The sequence below is a fragment of the Parasteatoda tepidariorum genome, chromosome 8 (genome assembly GCF_982258835.1).
Source record: "Parasteatoda tepidariorum strain Cologne lab strain chromosome 8, Ptep-v5.0, whole genome shotgun sequence".
Lineage (NCBI taxonomy): Eukaryota > Metazoa > Arthropoda > Arachnida > Araneae > Theridiidae > Parasteatoda > Parasteatoda tepidariorum.
In genome coordinates this window covers 48,390,438-48,410,604 of record NC_141762.1, presented here as the reverse complement: position 1 = coordinate 48,410,604, position 20,167 = coordinate 48,390,438, and the positions used below count along the sequence as shown (strand labels likewise).

Genomic DNA, 20,167 nt, shown 5'->3' with positions numbered 1-20,167 from the left:
TAACTACAGTAAAATTAATAACATTAATGGAAATAATTACAGCAGTATTCATAACTATAAAAAAAAACTTTTATTTCAATTTTTTTGTTTTCACTGAAATATTAAAAAGTATATAAAGTTTTTTAGACGTATTGGGAGTACAGATAAGTTTCCTAGCAGTTTATTGGGAAATAAACGGTACATTATATTTTATTCAAAGTATTCTTCTTTATTAGACACTATTTTTTCCCATCTTCCTGGGAGCATTCGGATGCCACGTCAGAACAACTCTTCATCTTTCGAGGATATTCACGAAACGACTCATTTCGTAGATTCTTCAAATGATGTAAATTTCTGCTCCGACAGACCATGTGCCATCGACCGGAATAGGTGATAATCTAAAGGGGCAAGGTCTGGCGAATACGGTGGGTGGGCTAAAACTTCCCGTTTAAGTGTTTCCAAATAGAATAATCAATTTTCATGCAAATTCGACTCTCAATGTCTCTCGGTTCAGTTCGAATGGAACCCAGTTTCCTTTTTTTGGGATCATTCCCAATGATTTTAAACGATGTGAAATTGCTTAATGAGTCACTTGTAAAGTAAGAACAAGTTCTTTTATCTACTGGGAATAATCTTGCTCCAACAATTCTTCCAATTCCTTGTCTTCGTGCACTTTTGGTATTCCACTGAGTTCTTTGCTTACCGAGTCAAACTCAACGTTTTAAAACTTCTGAAACCACTCACGACAACTTCTCTCACTTAGAGAAAACTCACCATATGCTTCTTCAAGAAATTGATGTGCCTCAGCAGCAGATTTCTTTAAATTAAGGAAGTAAATCAAAAGTTCTCGCAATTGACGCTTATTTGGCACAAAGCTTGATACTTTTGCACGAAAACAATTACGTATGACTAATACGGAATCACTAATACTTTAAGGCTATGTTGTTACTAGATGAACAAACTTAAAATAATTACACCAGGCAATTTCTACATAACCTTCTGGTTGTGCCATCTTGTGACGAACGGCGAAAATTTATTTGTACTCCCAATATTCTTAAACCTTTGTGACTGTTTTTATTATCAAGTTTTACTATTTGATAGAATTGCATTTTTGTCCATTTTGAGGCGATAAATTACGTATTACCCACTGGTGAGACTTTGTGACATAGAATATTTTATTTACATTAAGATTACTTATTACAAAGATTTTCAAATATACTTTGTAAACAGAGCTCTATATTGCAATTTAAACTATGTATCCAAGAAAAAAATTCGAAAAGAGTCCAAAAGTTACCCCACTTTTCCTTACATGAAATTCTTGAAATACACAAAATTTGCTGTGCGATTCCGTTGTATCACTGGTTTATTTAAAATTCTGTTGTAATTTAGATTCATTTTATGATCAAATATTTTATTTTCAAGTGGTTAGGAAGCATGTTAGGGGTAGAGGACAATGAATAAATTTTAATGCTAGTAAATTATGCTTTGAACCATGTAAAAGTAGCTCTTTAATTCAAAAAGGTTTTCCACATTCCTAAAACTTAATATCAAGTATTACGATTTGATAGAATTATATTTCAGACAATTTGGAATCGATGAATTACGTACGATTTAAGTATGATGTACGATAAATTACGTACGATTTAAGTATGATGTACGATAAATTACGTATGACATCTTTCCTTATATGAAATTCTTGAAATACACAAGATTCGCTATGCAATTCCGTTGTATCACTGATTTATTTAAAATACTAATGTCATTTCGGTTTTAGTTTTTTAATTCAAAAATGTATTCCAATTTCTAAAAGCAATTTTTATGCTCTAATTGATACTATGAAAAAGTAGGAAAATTTTTTGAAATATAAATATTTTGGAGAACATTTTAGTAATTTTGGAGTACATTTTGAAAATTTTCGTACCGGTATAGAATGCTGGAATGAGAAGTTTTTTAGTTAATCAATGAAGAATATTTTTTCTAATTCCTTATGCAGTTTTATTTTATCCCTGATTTGAATAAATTACTGTTGTTATTTCGATTTAATTTATCTTGAAATATTTTATTTTTATGTGGTGTAGGAGACATATTAGATCTTGGTGGGTAAATTTTAAATTTTGTAAGTGGTATGATGAACCATGTGAAACCAAATATAAATTCTAATTCTTAAGTCAAAATTATTAAACAGGAGGTAGGAAAAAATAACCATTACTACACTAATTCATGAAACTCAAAAATATATTCCAAATTTTTAAAACGATTTTTATGCTCTAATTTATGAAATTAAATAGAATATAAATATTTTCAGAACTTTTTAGAAATGAAAGTTCTTTTACGACAGATATTGAATGTTGAAAAATGAAGACGATAAATATTTAAAACTTCGTATGCAGTTTTATTGTATAAACTACTGTTGTTATTTAGAATTAATTATTTTTTAATTATTTTATTTTTAGATGTTTCACATGATTTAGGACTAACATCAGGTGGTGGTGAGTAAATTTTAAATTTTGTAAGTGATGTGATGAACCATGTGAAAGTAATTCTTGAAACTCAAAAATATATTCTAAACTTTTAAAATGATTTTTATGCTGTAATTTATAAAATTAAATGGAACATAAATGTTTTAAGAATATGTTAGAAATGAAACTTCCTTCACGACAGATATTGAAATGACGAAGATAAATATTTGAAATTTCGTATTCAGTTTCATTGTATCCTTGATTTACATAAATTACTATTGAATGTTGGAAAATGAAGTTCTTAAAAATTCAATTATTAGCGTTCAATTATCTATTTAAGTGGTGGTGGTGGTGCAAGAGGTCTCTTCAGAAAGAGTAAGAAAATTTGAAACTTTTAAAAATTGCACACAGAATTTTCCGTATGACCGCCATTAATCGATATTTAACGACACCTTGTCAAAAATAGAGTGATCAAAACATTCATATAGGAAATTAAAAATTAATAATTATGTTTTAAAAAAATTAAAAATGGTATCGAATTCTTACGGATAAGGCATCAAAACCAGTTTGATAACCTGATGAGTATTGGAATTGTTTCTTATATTTTCATTTTCAATACATTTAAAAAAATTTCAAACAGGTTTGGATTTTTTTCATATCCGCATTCAACTGTAAATAAATTCCAAATCCTGCAATGAAATTTTAACTAAAATGAGCGGGAAAACATTGCATGAAACTTTGATATTAATTCTTAAAGAGTAACCACTTCATTTATTATTTTGTCTCATACAGGTAGGAAATCTTAAATTTGAGCAACATGGGAAAATTTTACATTCATTACATTCGAAGTAATAAACGTTTGATAACTCTGAAGAATTGTGATTAAACCTCAACTTTAGCATCAGATGTTTAATTATATGCATTATAGGGACAAAATAATGATGGAATATACAATAATATGCAATTACTCGTAATTTTTCGTGTTATTCCGTTTTTCATCAATATCAAATTAATATGCAATAGTATAATGTATTGTTATCTTTACTTTAAATGTCACAAGTTAAAAAAATATTCTGCTTGCATTTATTTCTAATTCGTGTCTCTGAGAACTGTCTACATTAAACTCACGGGAACGTAAAGTAAAAATTCTCAAATTTGGCGGTTTAAAAAAGAACGCGCCATAAGTGGTTGTCGAACAGCATTTTCACCTAATGACTCTTCGCACAATGGTGGAATACTAACTCCAATAAATCTTAAACATTAAATTATCATATTTGAAGAAAATAAAAAGAAAACTTCTTAATTCGTTAGTTTCTATACCATCAATAAAGTACAAACCTTGAAAAGAAATTAGCTAAAACGGATACTAAGCAGGGCGTAATACACAAAAATTAATTTTTACAGAATAAACATTTCATTCAACATTTTCTTTAGATATATCTTTGGTTTGGGTTAATAGAGACTAAGTTCAGAAATCCTGAACTCTAAATTTAAAATTATAATGTAGTTAAAAAAATGTAAGAAAATGCGATCGTTGAAATACTTGATTTAATGTAAGCTTTTCGATTTATTTCATTGTTAATTTTTTTTTCTTTTAGTGGGTGAAATGTTAAATAGCGCTGGGTATTTCTTTTAATATTTAAAAGATTCCAACATATTTTGATTTGCTTTTGTTTTTTTAGTTCAACACAACACAGAATTTTAGCAATGACGTCATTCAACTTAAAGATATTTTAAAAAGTTGAAATGCAAGATACAAAATAAATATTTAAATGTAACTTAAATATCAAATGTCAACTTAATCAAATATTTTTGTTAAACGAATCGAAAAAAATACTATAGAATTTTAAAGATCGAGTATCTAATACGTTTTTATTAAATTAATTACGATTATATTTTAGGTGCCTATTTGATCTACACACTAAAACTCTGAAATTTGCCAGACTGGTTCTTGGTTAATAGCATTTAATCAAGTGTTAACATCCAAACCAAAAGACTGAAAAGCTTATTAATGTAACACTAATGCAACGTTAACAACCAAATCAACGCAGTCAAAAATCTGTAAATGTGATCAAAATCACCCCACCAAAACACAATAGTACTATTCGGTATAGAGCAATTCCACAAGAAATAAAGCAAAATGTTGAAGTTTCAAACTTTAGCAAACTTGACATGTTTTAGATCAGCTGAGAGTGTTATTTTTATTGTAGTGCAACTTGGCATTGATAAGTATTTAATTACCATTTCATTTCAAACTGAAAACTTTAGTTTCAACTTTCTTTTATAAAATATCTGAATTAAGTGATTAAAAAAAAACACTATTTTAATATTTCAAAAAGCATGTTCAGCTCTTATTGCAATTAGCATATTTTTAACCACATAATACTACAGTTTTGTGAAGAAGGACTACTTTTTTTGAAAAAGAAGGTTTTGGCCTTTGAAGAATTTCAAATTACCAATTTCTTACGTCCGTAACAGAAAGTAAGTTAAAGTTCACGTACGTAGTATATCTTACGTCAGAAACAGATCGAGAATTCGAATTTAAAATAAATTGAATGATATTAATGCATATAAATGCATTTCAAAGATAACAAATAATATTTTTCATGTCGCTTCAATAATCCCAGAATTCAATTTTATATTATTTAGAATTTCAATTTTAAATTCAAATATTTTCAGATGACCTTAACAAGATGGATTTCTTAGAAAAAAAGCAATTTATGTGGTGACAACTGAAAAGCTTTCAAATGACAAGAAAATGCGGATGAACTTATAGTAAAATTTAAGATTAATTTCAATGAATAATTTATTTATTCCAAACTTTTTAATTCATACGTACATACATATTTCCTTTCACACCAAATTGGAGCATAGGACTTCTATCATAGCTTTTCATTCCACTCTATTTGTAGCCAGATATTTTGCCTCTCTCTACGTCTTTCCTATTGTTTTCAATTCCCTTACAATCGTCCTGTGACAAGTATTTTTAGGTCTTCCTCTTTTTATATTACCATAAGGGTTCCAATCAAAAACTTGCTACTCTGAATTTTTCATGTTAGCGCACAACATGACCAATCCATTTCCCTTTATGCTTATGTTTTTCTTTTCTAAGGATTCCTGCATTGCAAATTTTATGGAACCACTTGATACGTATGATTCTATTTAAACAGTTGTTAATGAATACTTGAAGTTTTTTCATGTCATTTTTATTCCAGTGCCATATTTCTAATCCGTTTAGTTGGACAGATTTACCATTAGTGCTAAAAATTCAAAATTTTTGCTGAATTTGATATGTTTTTGTTTTTCCAAAATTTACTGAGAATAGCGTAACTGCTTCGGGATTTGTTTAATCTATTGAGTATATTTTAATCAGTTTCTCCTTTGTTTAATCTATTTAGTATATCTTAATTAATTCCTCCTCTGTTTAATCTATTCAGTACATCCTCATCAGTTCCACCTTTGTTTAATCTATTTAGTACATCTTCATCAGTTCATCCTTTGTTGTTAATTATACTTCCAAAATACGTAGCACTGCTTACTTCCTCTAGTTTATTATTTTCTAAGAATATGTCATTTTATAACAAGCCACATTTTCATTGTCTCCAAGCTTAAAATTTTACTGTTTGTTTGCATGTGTTCAAAGGTGTTGGTCATTCAAGTCGTCTGCATAATAAAGATCAGAATGGTCTTCAGAAAAAAATCCATCTTACACCTTAATAATCCAGTCAATAGCAATAAAAAAAGATTGTTAGAGAAAGTATACAACCCTACCTATCACCGGAATCAACTTTGAAAGATTCTGATTGTCAACCGGCATAGATAACTAGTAAATTGTAATTCTTATATATATATTTCCGATAATGCTTACGAAACATTCAAGAATTCCACAGTACTTCAACAGCTTCCAGAGTGCTCCTCTGTTAACCTTTTCAAAATCTATGAAATTTAAATGAATTGTTGATTACCATGCAATTGATAGTTCCACTATAATCTTTAAGGTCGCAATGTGGTAGACGCATGATCTATTAAACTTGTTTCCTTTGATCGCAGGTTTTTGTCAATTGCAATTGCATTTTTTCATTTTTTCCAGCACTATTTTAGTGAAAATTTTGCTGCATACATTTAAAAAAGTGACATCCTCACCAAAACATCTTTCCTCGTGAAATTTGAACTCATGAAATTCAGATTTAATTTGAACAGTGATGACTTTTGTATACGATTGGGGAGATTCCTTGTTGAACGCCTCAATCTTGTCTATACTGTATAAAAGCACACCGTTTCTGCGCCTGATTTGATGGTATAAGGTGCCATAGTAAACGACACATGGCCATCCTTAACATTGATCCACGACATCGTGACAGCACAGTTCATGATAAATTTCAGCTACACGTGTTTCTCCAGAGATCCCAGTAGCAATTCTTTAAGAAGACAATGCTCAGCCACGCGCAGGAAAAGGATGCCACAAGAATGCCACCACCACATAAGCACATTCCGCTGCCTTGCTCTATCCCCAGAATATTGCATTTGAGCTTGAGGTGGCCCAAGAGGGAGCTAAAACTTCAACTCAAATACATTTTTTCCAGTAATAAATTATCACTTTGCTTTGATTTTTTAATCACATAATTATATCAGCGTTGTTCTTTCGTACATAAAATTTCGTTTCGTTTTGACAAATCTGTTTTGGTGAGTTAATTTTTACGGCAATTAGCGTATATAGGGACAGATGACGTAACTTTTGACATGGAAACCCATGGGTCAAACAATCTTGGAGAGGTAGAAGGACAACTTCTTGTACATGCTCAGTGTAAATTAAACTCGGTAGATGTATGTGAGGGTATGAAGTTCTTTTTCTGACGAAATCAGTTTTTTTTGCCTATTTTAAAAGGGACTGGCACTAATATAGAGCATTGGTGTTCTGTCAGACTTTGCTTCAGATCTGGCCAACTACAACTTTTTCAAAATTCCAGAAGGCCTACGAAAATACTGTTTTCTCAATGGTTTTTTCGTATCTTAAGCATTTTTAACAAGAGTTTCAACAAGAAGAAAGTTCATCGAAGATGAATCAAACTGAGAAAATCCTTCATCTATAAGAATCAATGGAAATGCTGACAGAATTCTGGATATCGAGCTATCAGATTTGGTTTACGTTCAAAATAATCAGGAAAGAGTTGAACTTCTATCACAACATCGATTTTGAATAATAGATTGATTTTGAACTAAGATTCCCAATACTTGATTCAGTATTTCCTTTGTCTTCTGGATTGGGTTCAAGTTTACAAGGCTACGGATTCGAACATTAGTAGTCGTAAACCCAAAAAATTGGGTCGACTGTTCAACGACGGCTATAAAATAAAATACTTTGTCTGACTTCACAATACAAGAGGAAATGGTACAGATAAATGAATTATACTGAGCCAATGATGATACACCCATACAAAAAATGTACCTAATGTTTTACTATGTTATTGTTCAGTGTTTCAGAAAACTTCACCATTACATTAGACTTTGTATATGCCAAACACTTGTGCAATATGTGCACCCTGATTTTGTCTAGTACAAGAAAAATGGTATTAAAAAAGATCTCACATCCAAACGAAGTTTATTACATCTTGTTTAATGCTGATTTGAAAGTATAGTTCTTAATTATAATAGCGTAGTAAATATACTAATCAAAATCTTAATATTATCCAAATTATCAATTACAATAAAATTGATAATTCTATGGAAATAATAAAAATTATGGAATTATTCATAGCAATAAAAGAATTAAAGACTTTGAATTAGATTTGCTCCATTATAAATTTTAAAAAAATATATAAGATAAATTATATGTATCCTCAAATTTTTTCTTCGATGTTATAAATTACTATTTTCTAGAATAATATTTCAGCCGATTTGAAGATTATGAGCTAAGCGTCCCAAATAAACATCGTCTAAGTTGATGACCTAGTGAAAAGAAACAATTTTTTTTAAATTTCTCATGCTATTTCAAGCAGCGTTTCACACTTACAATATTAGAAAAGGTTTTTAAAACAAAAATCGCCAAATATTCAAATTTCTACTTAGTAATTTAAACTGAAGATCCATAGGGAAAAAATTTTTAGAAGTGTCTCAAACTAACCCCACTTTGTGGTACATTATATTTAAAATTAAGTGGTGATTATATTTAAAATTAAGTATGCAATTTTTTTTACCACTGATTTACAAAAGTTATTGTCACTATTTTGATTTGATTTATGCTTAAATATTTTATTTTTAGGTGGTTCAGGAGGTGGTGAGTAAATTTTAAATTTTGTAAGTGATGTGATGAACCAACCCTAGCAACAATTATATCTTGGCCCCCGTTGGGCTCGGAATTGGCTCAACATGGCTCCTATTGAAATATGCTCTGATGGACCAATATTGGGATGTCTAGAATTTTTAATATTGGTCCTATGTAATGTCAATATTGGTCTATATAATGTTATATTGGTCCTATGCAATGTTATATTGGCTGAATAATGATTCTAAAATATCAAGTGAATCCGACAATTCTATATAGGGTTGATGTTGGTTATAAAACGGCAGTAAAATATCGAGTGAATCGGTCAATTCTATATAGGACCCATATCAGAAAAATAGAACCTTTGAACCTTTATTGAGCCAAGATTAGTCAATATTGGTTCAATGTGGTGCAAAGTGATTTTGCTGTTAGGAAGTGAGAATATTTCTTGAACTCAAAAATATATTCCAAATTCTTATATGATTTTTATGGTCTAATTTATAAAATTAAATGGTAGGATAGTATTTTCTTAAAAATAAGTGTTTAAGAACATTTCATAAGTAAAAATGTTTTAGGACAGATATACAATGTTGGAAAATGAAATTAATGACTGGAATGGCATTTCTTTGCAACATCTTATGGCAATAAATATATACATGGATTTGCTGGACAGAATGCTCAGACCACTTGTTCACAGAAAACAAATTACCAACTTATCGCTCTTTGCCGTGGCAGGTGCTGGGAGTATAGCACATTTCTCGTTGCCTGATGAGTAACTTGTGACCAATGTCACAGAGGCGAGCAACGCAACTCTCGCCACACTGACGCAGATAACCGTTCTTAGTATGGGCCAGATTCACGCATGTCACACAAGAGAGTACTGAAAACAGAGAGAAACATCCATGCCCTGAGTGGGACTCGAATCCACAGCCATTGATTTCGCAATCAGGAACGCTACCGCTCTGCCACCTAGCCGGCAAATGACCGAACTACCATATACACAGCAATACAAGGAATATATTCATATGCAAAGATCTCAGATAAATAAAATTAGATGACTCCGGTAACAAAATTGCTGCATATATCGTTGCTTTGAAACTAAAACGTGGAAACTCAAAAAAGCAAGTTTCTCAGGAGAGCGATTTCTAACTTTTCAGGAACTTCCACCGCACGTTGACTCGAAGTTATGGCGATTATTGCAAAATAGTTTAAATTAAAAAAACCTGTTTCTTTGCATTTTTCAATGAACCAGGCCTGATTCTTGTAGCATTTCTAATCTTGTGGTAATTTCGAAATAAGTTAAGGTACTTTGAGTTGCAACACTTTTCTCTAAAACATTTATTTAAAGTGAAGAGTTATTTCAAAATACAGCGATGTTCTTCAAAATATCCTCCCGAATATTACATATTTCATTTCAAATTTTGACATACAACAGTGTAGGAAAAAAATCGCTCTCCTGAAAAACTTGCTTTTTTGAGTTACCACGGTTTAGTTTCAAAGCGTCGTTATCTCTTCCAAGGTTTTGTTGCAACTGGCACACTGCTACATTATTCCCTAAAACCAAGATAGCGAATCGCGCCAATGAGATAACGATTTATCTGCTCTCTAAATTAATTTTATGGAACTATGAAGATAACACGTTGCTTCTCTATCAGGGTAATTTTTTTTACACAAAATGACCCAAATATCTCATTTTTCAATTTTTTTGAGTTACTACGATTTAGTTTCAAAGCGACGATATATTAAATGACAATTATTTTAATGCTTCTTGAATATTTGAATACTTCTTGAGTCTCCTTACGGTAGAGATTTTGCATGTTGGTGCAGCAAATCATTTAAAAAGTACACATTGTTTTTCGGCATTACAAGACAAATAAAAATATGAAAACTTGTATCGAAATTGGAATTTCTTTGCAACATCTCATGACCATAATACTTTACATGAAATTGCTAGACAGAATGCTCGAACCACATATTCACGAAAAAATCCACACTTGAGGAGTTTTTACTAAGGATTTTTCAAAGATACTCTAGGAATTTCTAGTCATCCAAATATAATTTTTATGAAAGTTCTGGACTTTGGTATTAGGTAAACTAATTACTCATGATGTGCATTGGACCAGAATTGGAGATATAAATGTTATCGACTTTAAAAAATTAGCTCTTTCTATATTCTAATTAAAGATTTAAAAAAATTAAGATAACAGACAATAGATATAAAACCAATCCCCGACGAGGAAAAAATACTTTCAAATAATAGAACTGTCACTTTTGTGATAACTTATTATCTATGTCCTTCCTTATAGTGAAATTCCTTATAGTGAACTAAAGAATTTAGGATTTGCTATGTAATTTCGCTGAATCACTGATTAATATCTCTTGATATTAATTTACTTTATAAACAAAAATTGTATTTTTTTAGATGTTGTAACACAAATACTTGATGGGGGTGAGTAATATTTATTATTAATTAAATAATGCAAGGAGCTAATCTAAAAGGGAATAATTTTGTGACAGATAAAGCTACTTTTGGGTCACTAATGGCAAAATGTTGTCAATAGTGACAGGCACAATACGAGTGGAAAATATGCAAATATGAGCCGATAATGAAACATGCGCAAAATGTTTTACTATGATGTTGTTTAGTGTTTCCGCAAATTTTAACCTTGAATTAAACTTGCATTAAACTTTTTAAGGGCCAAACAAATGGTAATATGCACATTTTGATTTAGTCTGGTACAAGGTAAATAAAAATAGAAACATATCACACCTAGACGAAAGTGCTAATAATTTGCTTACATAGTATTATTACATAGCCTTATTTTTTGTGGATATAGTGAATCTAAAGACGAGAGGAAATAGGATATTATAAACTTTTTTTCTGTCTTTGACTTTTTTTTTCTTCCTTTTTTTGGTAATTTCAAAATTTCTACATCAAATACATGTACCGTTTTTTAAAACCATCTTAAGTGTGGAATGTAGCTATAAGCATTTTTTCTTGTTTACTTCTTCTATCTCAGTTTCTCATCTCGAAATAAAAGCCATTTTTGTACGCCAGACGAAGTGCAATAAAAAATAAAAGTTAGAGCAATTTTTGTTACTACATATCGTTTTTCAATCATTTTTGTATTTCTTTTTATTGGTTTTTTTACTTAAATAATGTGTAATAAAACGGAGCAGTTGGGAAAAACTAGTTAAAATTGTTTGCAGTATGGATATAGTGAACTCCCGATTATAGTGAACCGAAATTTCGGTCCCTTGAAGGCTCACTATAGCGGGATTTGACTGTATTTAAAAAAATGTAAGAAAAACCGATTTGTGATATGCTTGATTTAATGTTAATAATTTGAATTACTTAATTATTAAATATTTCTCCATTTAGTGATGGGCATGGTAAATGAAGGTGAGTAGTTTTTAATATTTAAAAGATTTCGACACATTGATTCGCCGTCTACGTTTATCTTACGACACAACTCGGAATTACAGACAATGGCGTCATTCAACTTAATTAAACTTCAAAATCATTTTTACGTCCGCAATAAATCAAGAGTTTGAATTTAAAAGAAAGACAATACTGCAAATAGCACTAATAGATATGAATATATTTTAGAGATATCATATAATAATATTCTTGTTATTAAGTTCTCGTAAACTATCCCAGAATACAATTTCATATCATTTAGAAATATGGAGTTGAATTTTAAGCAAAATTAAAGGGTAATTAGATTAAAAAAGTTATATATTCTAAAATTTTTACCCAATTTCTAGAGTACAAGAAATGTAAGAAAAAAACTATATTAATCGCATGTATAATTGTTTTAATTAGTTCTAAATTTAATTTAAAATTTTAACATGCACTCAATTTAAACATTCATTCGATAAAAGATGTAACGTCACCATTATGCAACAAGATGAGATATGAAGGGTAGACTGGGTAAATAACCAATGTGTGTTATTTATGATTTAGTGGAATGATTCACAAACGATTCAACTTGGTTAAATAAATAATATATTAAGCAAAGAAATTTCACATTACATACTGCGATACATTTCACCGTTCTATAAAAAACAAACGACAACAAAAGAACTGTTGCCACACGGAAATGTAATCATACAAATAATAAATAATTATAACACCCCCCCTTGATTAGATTTTCCTTAGTCCTATACCAAGTTTTTGGTTGTGGAAAGACTTTCTTTGCACACTTTTGGTGAACATGTCTGCAACATTTGACCCAGAATGTACATAAATAAACGCCAATAGTTTTTCCTCAACCTTTTCACGAAGAAAAAAATGTCTAAGCTCTATGTGCTTATTTCGCTCAGAAGTTACATGGTTCTTGGCTAAAGAAATAGCGCCCTGATTGTCAACATGTACATTCTGTGGAAAGCTTAGGAACTGTTCATTTACTATTTCTTGCAAGAATTTTTGGAACCACAATACCTCCTTTGCAGCATGGCACATTGAGAAATATTCGGCTTCAACAGTTGACAGAGCAGTTGTCCTCTGTTTCTTGATGCTCCATGAAACAGCTCCACCTGCGAGCAATACCACATAGCCACTGAATGAACGTCTGTCAATCTTATCATTAGCCCAGTCTGAATCACAAAATACCTCTAAGTTCTTTCCAGTCTTTTGGAAAGTCAGTTTCAAATCTTTCGTCTGCTTCAGGTAACGCAATATATGCTGCACACCAGCCCAATGTTCTTTACTTGGGCAGCTATTGAATTGGCTCATATATGTTGTGGCAAAAGCTAAATCAGGTCTTGTTCCCCCTGCCAAGTACAAGAGGCCTCCAATAACCTGCCTATATTTTAAAGCTCCTTCTGCATTCACCATATTGTCTTCGGTTGCCTGTCTATATTTCGTGCCTGGGTCTAATGGTGTAGAAGCTCCCTTGGCATTTAACATGCCAGTTGTCTCTAGTAGTATTTTGGTCTAGAGTCATGGAACCATATTCATTTCTGGTTATTCTGATAGATAGTAGATGGTGTATTTCACCCAAGTCCTTAACTTCAAAAACAGATTTTATGTCTTCTTTAAACTTTTGAATTGTAGAATTTCTACTAGATACAATAATTAAATCGTCCACATAAACCCCAACTATCAATTCTATTTCCTTATTGAAGTAAACACATGGATCTGCTCTTGATCTTGTTAAGTTGACTGATTTCAAGAAACCATCTAGACATAGGTTCCACTCTCTACCAGACTGGTGGAGACCATACAAACTTTTCTTCAGCAAACAAACTTCTTCGTATGATCTTTCATTTAGATTTAGCTGCGGCTGCTCCATGAAAATTGTCTCATCCAATTTTCCATTTAAGTAGGCAGCTGTAACGTCTAGTTGGTGGACTTGCCAATCTTGCTCAACTGAAAATGCCAATAATGTCCTAATAGACTTTGATTTTATTACTGGACAAAAGGTATAGTCTATTCCTTCTACTTGGGTATATCCACGAGCAACTAGTCTTGCTTTGTATCTTTCCACTTGTCCATCCTTATCAAATTTTCTTTTGAAGACCCATTTGCATTTTACTATTTTTCTTCCCTTTGGCTTAGGTACTATGTCCCATGTTTCATTTCTTTTTAAGTTTTCTAGCTCTTCTTTCATAGCTTGCTTCCATTCTTCTGCATCTGAACTAGTTAAAGCTTCTTCCAAGGTTTCTGGATCACTTTGAAGAGCTTTCTTGGACACATTCTTTAATTGTCAACTGGATTCTTCTTTACTTGTCACTCTGTTTATTTCTGGAGAAGTTTCTTCAAACATCTCAGAACCTTCCATAACATAATCTTTAGTCCATTTAGGAGCTGTAATTTGTCTTCTAGATCTATTTCCTGTCTGCTCTGTCTTTTCTACCTTATCTTGTGGATTTTCATCTACGAATTTCTTCTCTTCATGTTCAGGTATATCTTCAACTTGTTCAGGAGGCAATGTTATTATATGTTCTGTCATGGAGGGTTTTTCTTCAAATACAACATCTCTAGAACAAATAACTATCTTCTTTTCTTTGATATAGATGCGGTACCTCTCGTTTCCATCATATCCAACAAGGTAGCCCTTTGTTGCCTTCCTGTCCATTTTTCTTCTCTTTTGAGCTGGGATGTGAGCATAGCAGACGGATCCTATGATGCGCATATGTTTTATTCTTGGTTTCTTGTTCATCCACAATTCATAAGGACTTGTATTAGGTACTGATGATTTTCCTGTTCTGTTCAATATGTAAATTGAAGCCTTTATGAACTCTGCCCATAAAGATGCTGGAAATTTTACATCTTCATTTGAATATTTTAAAGTTCTAGCCATCTCAACAATGGTCCGGTTCTCTCGTTCGGCACTGCCATTTTGTTGAGGTGTATATGGAGCAGATAATCTTTGAGTTATCCCATATTTCTTCAAAATTTTCCTGACTGCTTCACTATCGAATTCCCCTCCATTATCACTGATTATTTCTTTAATGTCATGGCCTAGATTTTTAGCATGTACTATAAAATCTTCAAGAATATCTTTTATTTCTGACTTTTGCTTCAAGAAGAAACCGTACCTAAATTTAGTAAAGTCATCCTTGAAGACAGCAAAGTATCTAAATTTTTGGAATGATTCATCAAATGGACCACATATGTCTGTTGAGATCAAATCTCCTGCTTTTGTAGGTTTCTTCCTCCTGCCGAATTTTAAACGATGAGCTTTGCCATAGACACAAGCTTCACATAGTTTTGTATCAGCCTTGACTTTGACATTTAATTCTCTTTCAATGATTGATTTTATATGTTGTTTATCTTGATGGCCATATCTTTCATGATAAAGTTGAAGAATTGAATCATTACTTACAGTCATGTTCACATCAACTTGGGTTTCTGGAACTAAACTTTTCATGACTGCCTTGAAGAGACCACCTCCAACATTTCGTATACCATGTAGTACTATTTCACCATTAATCTTTAAATAACAATTTTTGAATGTAGATTCAAATACACTGTTCTGATTTCTATCTTGAGTTGCAAGAACAGAAAATAAGTTTTTGCTAATTTCTGGTACGTACCAAACATTTTCTAAGTTTCTGACTTGATTCTTCCCATTCACAGTTGTCATTATTTTAATGGTTCCTTCACCAATGGCTGGTAAACTTTTTCCATTTGCTACTGTAATACTATGAGGAATTTCAAAGTTTTGAAAATCAATAAAACAGCACTTGTTATTTGTTACATGTCTTGAAGCTCCATTATCAATGAACCAGTCTTCAGTACTTATTTCAGCAGAAAATACTTCATCATCTACAGCCAAAAGTGTCATGTTTACAGCATTGTTATTATTACCTTTACTGATATTTGGATGGCTTGGTTTGGGAGGTCTTCCATCTGCTATCCATTTCTTGCATGATTTTACCCAATGCCCTCTTTGATGACAATAATTGCACTTACTGCTGCTTTTCTTGCCCGAAAATGACTTGTACTTTAGATCTGAGCTGGCTGCTAGAGCTTCTTGATCCTTAATTTCTGTAACTCTTGGATCTTTCTTTAATTCTCTTTCATGTGTGCATAGTTGCGTTGTTAATTCATCTAATGTTCGTTTTTTATCACTTAATAGTAACCAACTTGACTTGAAATGGCGATAATTCAGAGGAAGAGTGTCCAAAGTTTTGCAAATTAGCAACATTTCTGGTAGCCGGTTTTCATTTTTACTCTGAAGACCACTATTCAAATCATTCCATAAATTTTTGAGCTTTGATAAATGAGCTGACATATCATCATCCGACCAACTAAATTTAAAGAATTTAAGACAAATGTTATAAAGCTGGTTGTCAGAAGAATCTTCAAAAATTTTCTGAAGTTCCAGCCAAACTTCTCTTGCGCTATTAAATCTCATTACCTTTTAATGTGTCTTCTGTCATTGAGTTGGTTAACACCACCATTGCACAGTTATTTGCCTTATTAAAATCTCTGAGATCATCCTTATATTTATTTTTGATAGTTTCAGAAGCTGTTGGCTCAGGCAGTTCTGGCTTGTACATCTTTCCTTCAACAACTTCCAGAGCATCTGCATGATAATTCAAAACATACTTAATTCTGTATTTCCAGATTGCCCAATCACTTTTACCACTTAATGGTTTCACTTGGATTTTTCCTTGATCCATTACTTAAACTAACTGCAATTGCTGACTTTCGGAATATGAATTAACTTAGCACTAACACTTCCGCTTAACTATCGCCAAACTCAATTATTTCATAATTTTAACTTCGCATAAATAGCTTGCTGGAGCCCATAACCTGTTATTTATGATTTAGTGGAATGATTCACAAACGATTCAACTTGGTTAAATAAATAATATATTAAGCAAAGAAATTTCACATTACATACTGCGATACATTTCGCCGTTCTATAAAAAACAAACGACAACAAAAGAACTGTTGCCACACGGAAATGTAATCATACAAATAATAAATAATTATAACAATGTGCCTTTCAGTGACCGATCTTAGAGGGGAGCAACATTACCCTCGCCACGCTGACACATATACTCGTTCTTAGTATGGGCCACATTCACACATCACACACAACAGAGTACAAAAAACAGAGAGAAACATCCATGTCCTGAGTGAGATTCGAATCTACATCCTGATTTCGCAATCAAGAACGCTACCGCTCTGCCACCTAGCCGGCAAAATGACTGAACTATCATATACACAGCAGTACAAGGAATATATTCATATGCAAAGATCTCAGATAAATGAAATCAGATGACTCCGGTAACAAAATTGCTGCATATATATTTAATGACAATTATTTTAATACTTCTTGAGATACTTCTTACTTAATACTTCTTAATATTTGAATACTTCGTGAGTCTCCTTATGGTAGAGACTCTGCATGGTGTGCAGCAAATCATTTAAAAAAATACAAATTTTTTTCGGCATAACAAAAGAAATAAAAATATGAAAACTTGTATCTAATGTAATTTAGTGTTTCAGCGAATTTTAACCTTGAATTAGAGTTGTATTAAGCTTTTTACGGGCCAAACAAATGGTAATATGCACACCTTGATTTAGTCTGGTACAAGATAAATCAAATTTTAAAAAAATGTATCACACCTAGACAAAACAGCTAATAATTTGCCTCATTGAAATAATCTAAATCAAAATACTATCAGAATTATTAATTTCAACAAAATTACTGGCATGAAGGAAAATAATAATGATTCTATAATTATTGATATCTATAAAAAAAGAGAGAACTTTTATTTCGATTTCAATTGTTAACCCTTAAAAAATCAAAAAAATTATACTATAAATTTTTAGATGTATTTTTAAATATTGTGTCTATATTCGATATCAAGTTTTATTACTTTCTAGAAATTTTTTTTTGTCGAATGAAAGGTTTCGCTTCGAATTCAATAGATTTGAATGAATTTAGATATCTTAAAGTTAAGCTTTTCCAATTGATGTCTTTGGGTGGAGAATACATTTTTTAAAAATTTCCTATTAACTTTTGGAATAACGTTTTATTTCCCACTTTAAAATAGTTTGGAAAATATTAATTGTAAAATATTCAAAACTTTACATTGAATTGAACATCTATGCCTTGAGTTTTAAATTGCGTATACGAAGGGAAATAACTTCAAAAGACACTCAAAGTAACAGAAGGAAAATGTAAGAAAACAATTTTCAAAAATACGATTTTTGAATTACTTGATTTATTTATTTTTTGAACGTGAATTATTTAATCATTAGATTTTTCTTCATTTAGTGAATGAAGCGATTAAAAATAGTAAGTATATCTTATAATAGTAAGTATAATAGTTTTGTATATCTATAAACTTTGGAGACTTTTATTTGCGTTCTGTATCTGAGTTACAGCAAAACTTGAAATTTTAGACAATGACGTCAACATAAATATCTATAATTATGATCGAAGAAAAACAAATGTACAAAAGACAAAAGAGCCCATAATTGTAGTTCTAATCCAATGTAAACAAAGTCAATGCAGTAAAAAAATTGTAAACGTGTTCTCTCCTCTAAGGGTCAGTGCAAGCCGGGTGGGGAATTCGAATCGATCAGTCGTTGGTGGGATTCGACCCCTGTTCACCTATTTGGAAGGCAAACGCTCTCGTCTGATACATCGCATTTTTATTTAGAATGGAAACATAAAGCTACAATTATAAGAAGAATTTTTTTTTTCCTTTTAAATCAAAATTTTTGCATTTGTAGAATTCTAAATTTTCAAGTTTTTGTTACTTCCTCAAGGAAAGAACAGAAAAAGTTAATACTTTTCCAGAACAAAGCAATATTTTTTAAAAAAAACTTTTCTGGTTCTTTTACCATTGTAGTAATAAATCTACTGTGCAAATTAATTGGGACAAACAAATTTTTTCAGAAAATTGTTTTTTTTCTCGGAGATTTCCAGCCCAAACCGATTTGAACTGCATTTTCTTAAAGCACGGAGTTGCTTTTGGCTGGTTTAAGCCGGTTTAACAAAGTGATCATCTTGTGTCGAAAATTTACTCCTTCATCCGCGCTTCAGTTGCTGTCAGGAGCGGTGGATTGTGTGAATTGTTTGTTTCTGACGTGCATTAAAAAAATGGATATCAGTCCAGGAAAAGAATTTGAATTGTTACGCTTAGTCAGCATACATCTATGACTGTAAGGGATATTGCTGCAACAGTTGGAGTTGAAAAATCGAGTGTTTCGAGGATTATTCATATGCAAAAGAATTTGGGTACAGTGTCTCCGAAACGAAACAGTAAATGTGGACGCAAACGCAAGACGTCACCTCGAACAGACCAATTTCTATTACGAAATAGTAAAATGCATCCTCGCAAAACAAGTACAGACCTTCAGAGAGCATCAGCTACTGGTTTGAGCATCGATACATCGACAGTCCGACGAAGGCTTAATGAAACTGGGAGAATTGCAAGAAAACCAATAAAAAAAAGAGCTATTAACACCTGTAATGAAGAGAAAATGTTTGATTTGGGCCTGGAAATATAAATCCTGGACTGCACAAGACTGGAAAAAAGTTTTATTCAGCGACGAAACGCAATATTTGGTGCAAGGGTTTCGACCAAGATTTGTCAGACGAAGAGCTGGAGAATCCATAAGGGAACAACATATTATTCAGACAGTTAAGCACCCCCAAAAGCAGAGGTTTTGGGGTTGTTTTACCCCTGGAGGACCTGGCAGCTTAGTACTGTCTGAACTCTTAAAAGTATACATTCCAATAATAGAAAAAAAAGTTGTGCCTTTGATGCAAACGTTCGCTGGGGGTGTCAGCGTCGTTCAACAAGATCTCGATCCTTGCCACGATTCTAAGATGACAAAGAAATTTTTTCAAGAACAGAAATTAACGGTTTTGGATTGGCCAGGTCATTCTCCTGATCTCAATCGCATCGAAAATTTGTGGAGTATAGTGAAGAGACGTGTGAGTCAAATGGACTGCTCAATTAAGAAATCAATGATTGAGAATGTTAT

The 20,167-nt window shown here is 31.7% G+C and overlaps 1 protein-coding gene and 1 long non-coding RNA gene across 4 annotated transcripts in view; one reads left to right on the top strand and one right to left on the bottom strand.

Annotated features, from left to right (window-relative positions):
* The window catches only part of LOC107436814 (phospholipid scramblase 2), a 102,226-nt gene that overhangs the window by 42,870 nt on the left and 39,189 nt on the right, over positions 1–20,167 (bottom strand). The gene's annotated exons all lie outside the window — the stretch shown is intronic.
* Positions 11,024–18,475, top strand: LOC139425709 (uncharacterized). The gene is made up of 3 exons (XR_011636861.2): positions 11,024–11,149; positions 12,083–12,103; positions 18,447–18,475. It is a non-coding gene; the product is annotated as an uncharacterized LOC139425709 (long non-coding RNA).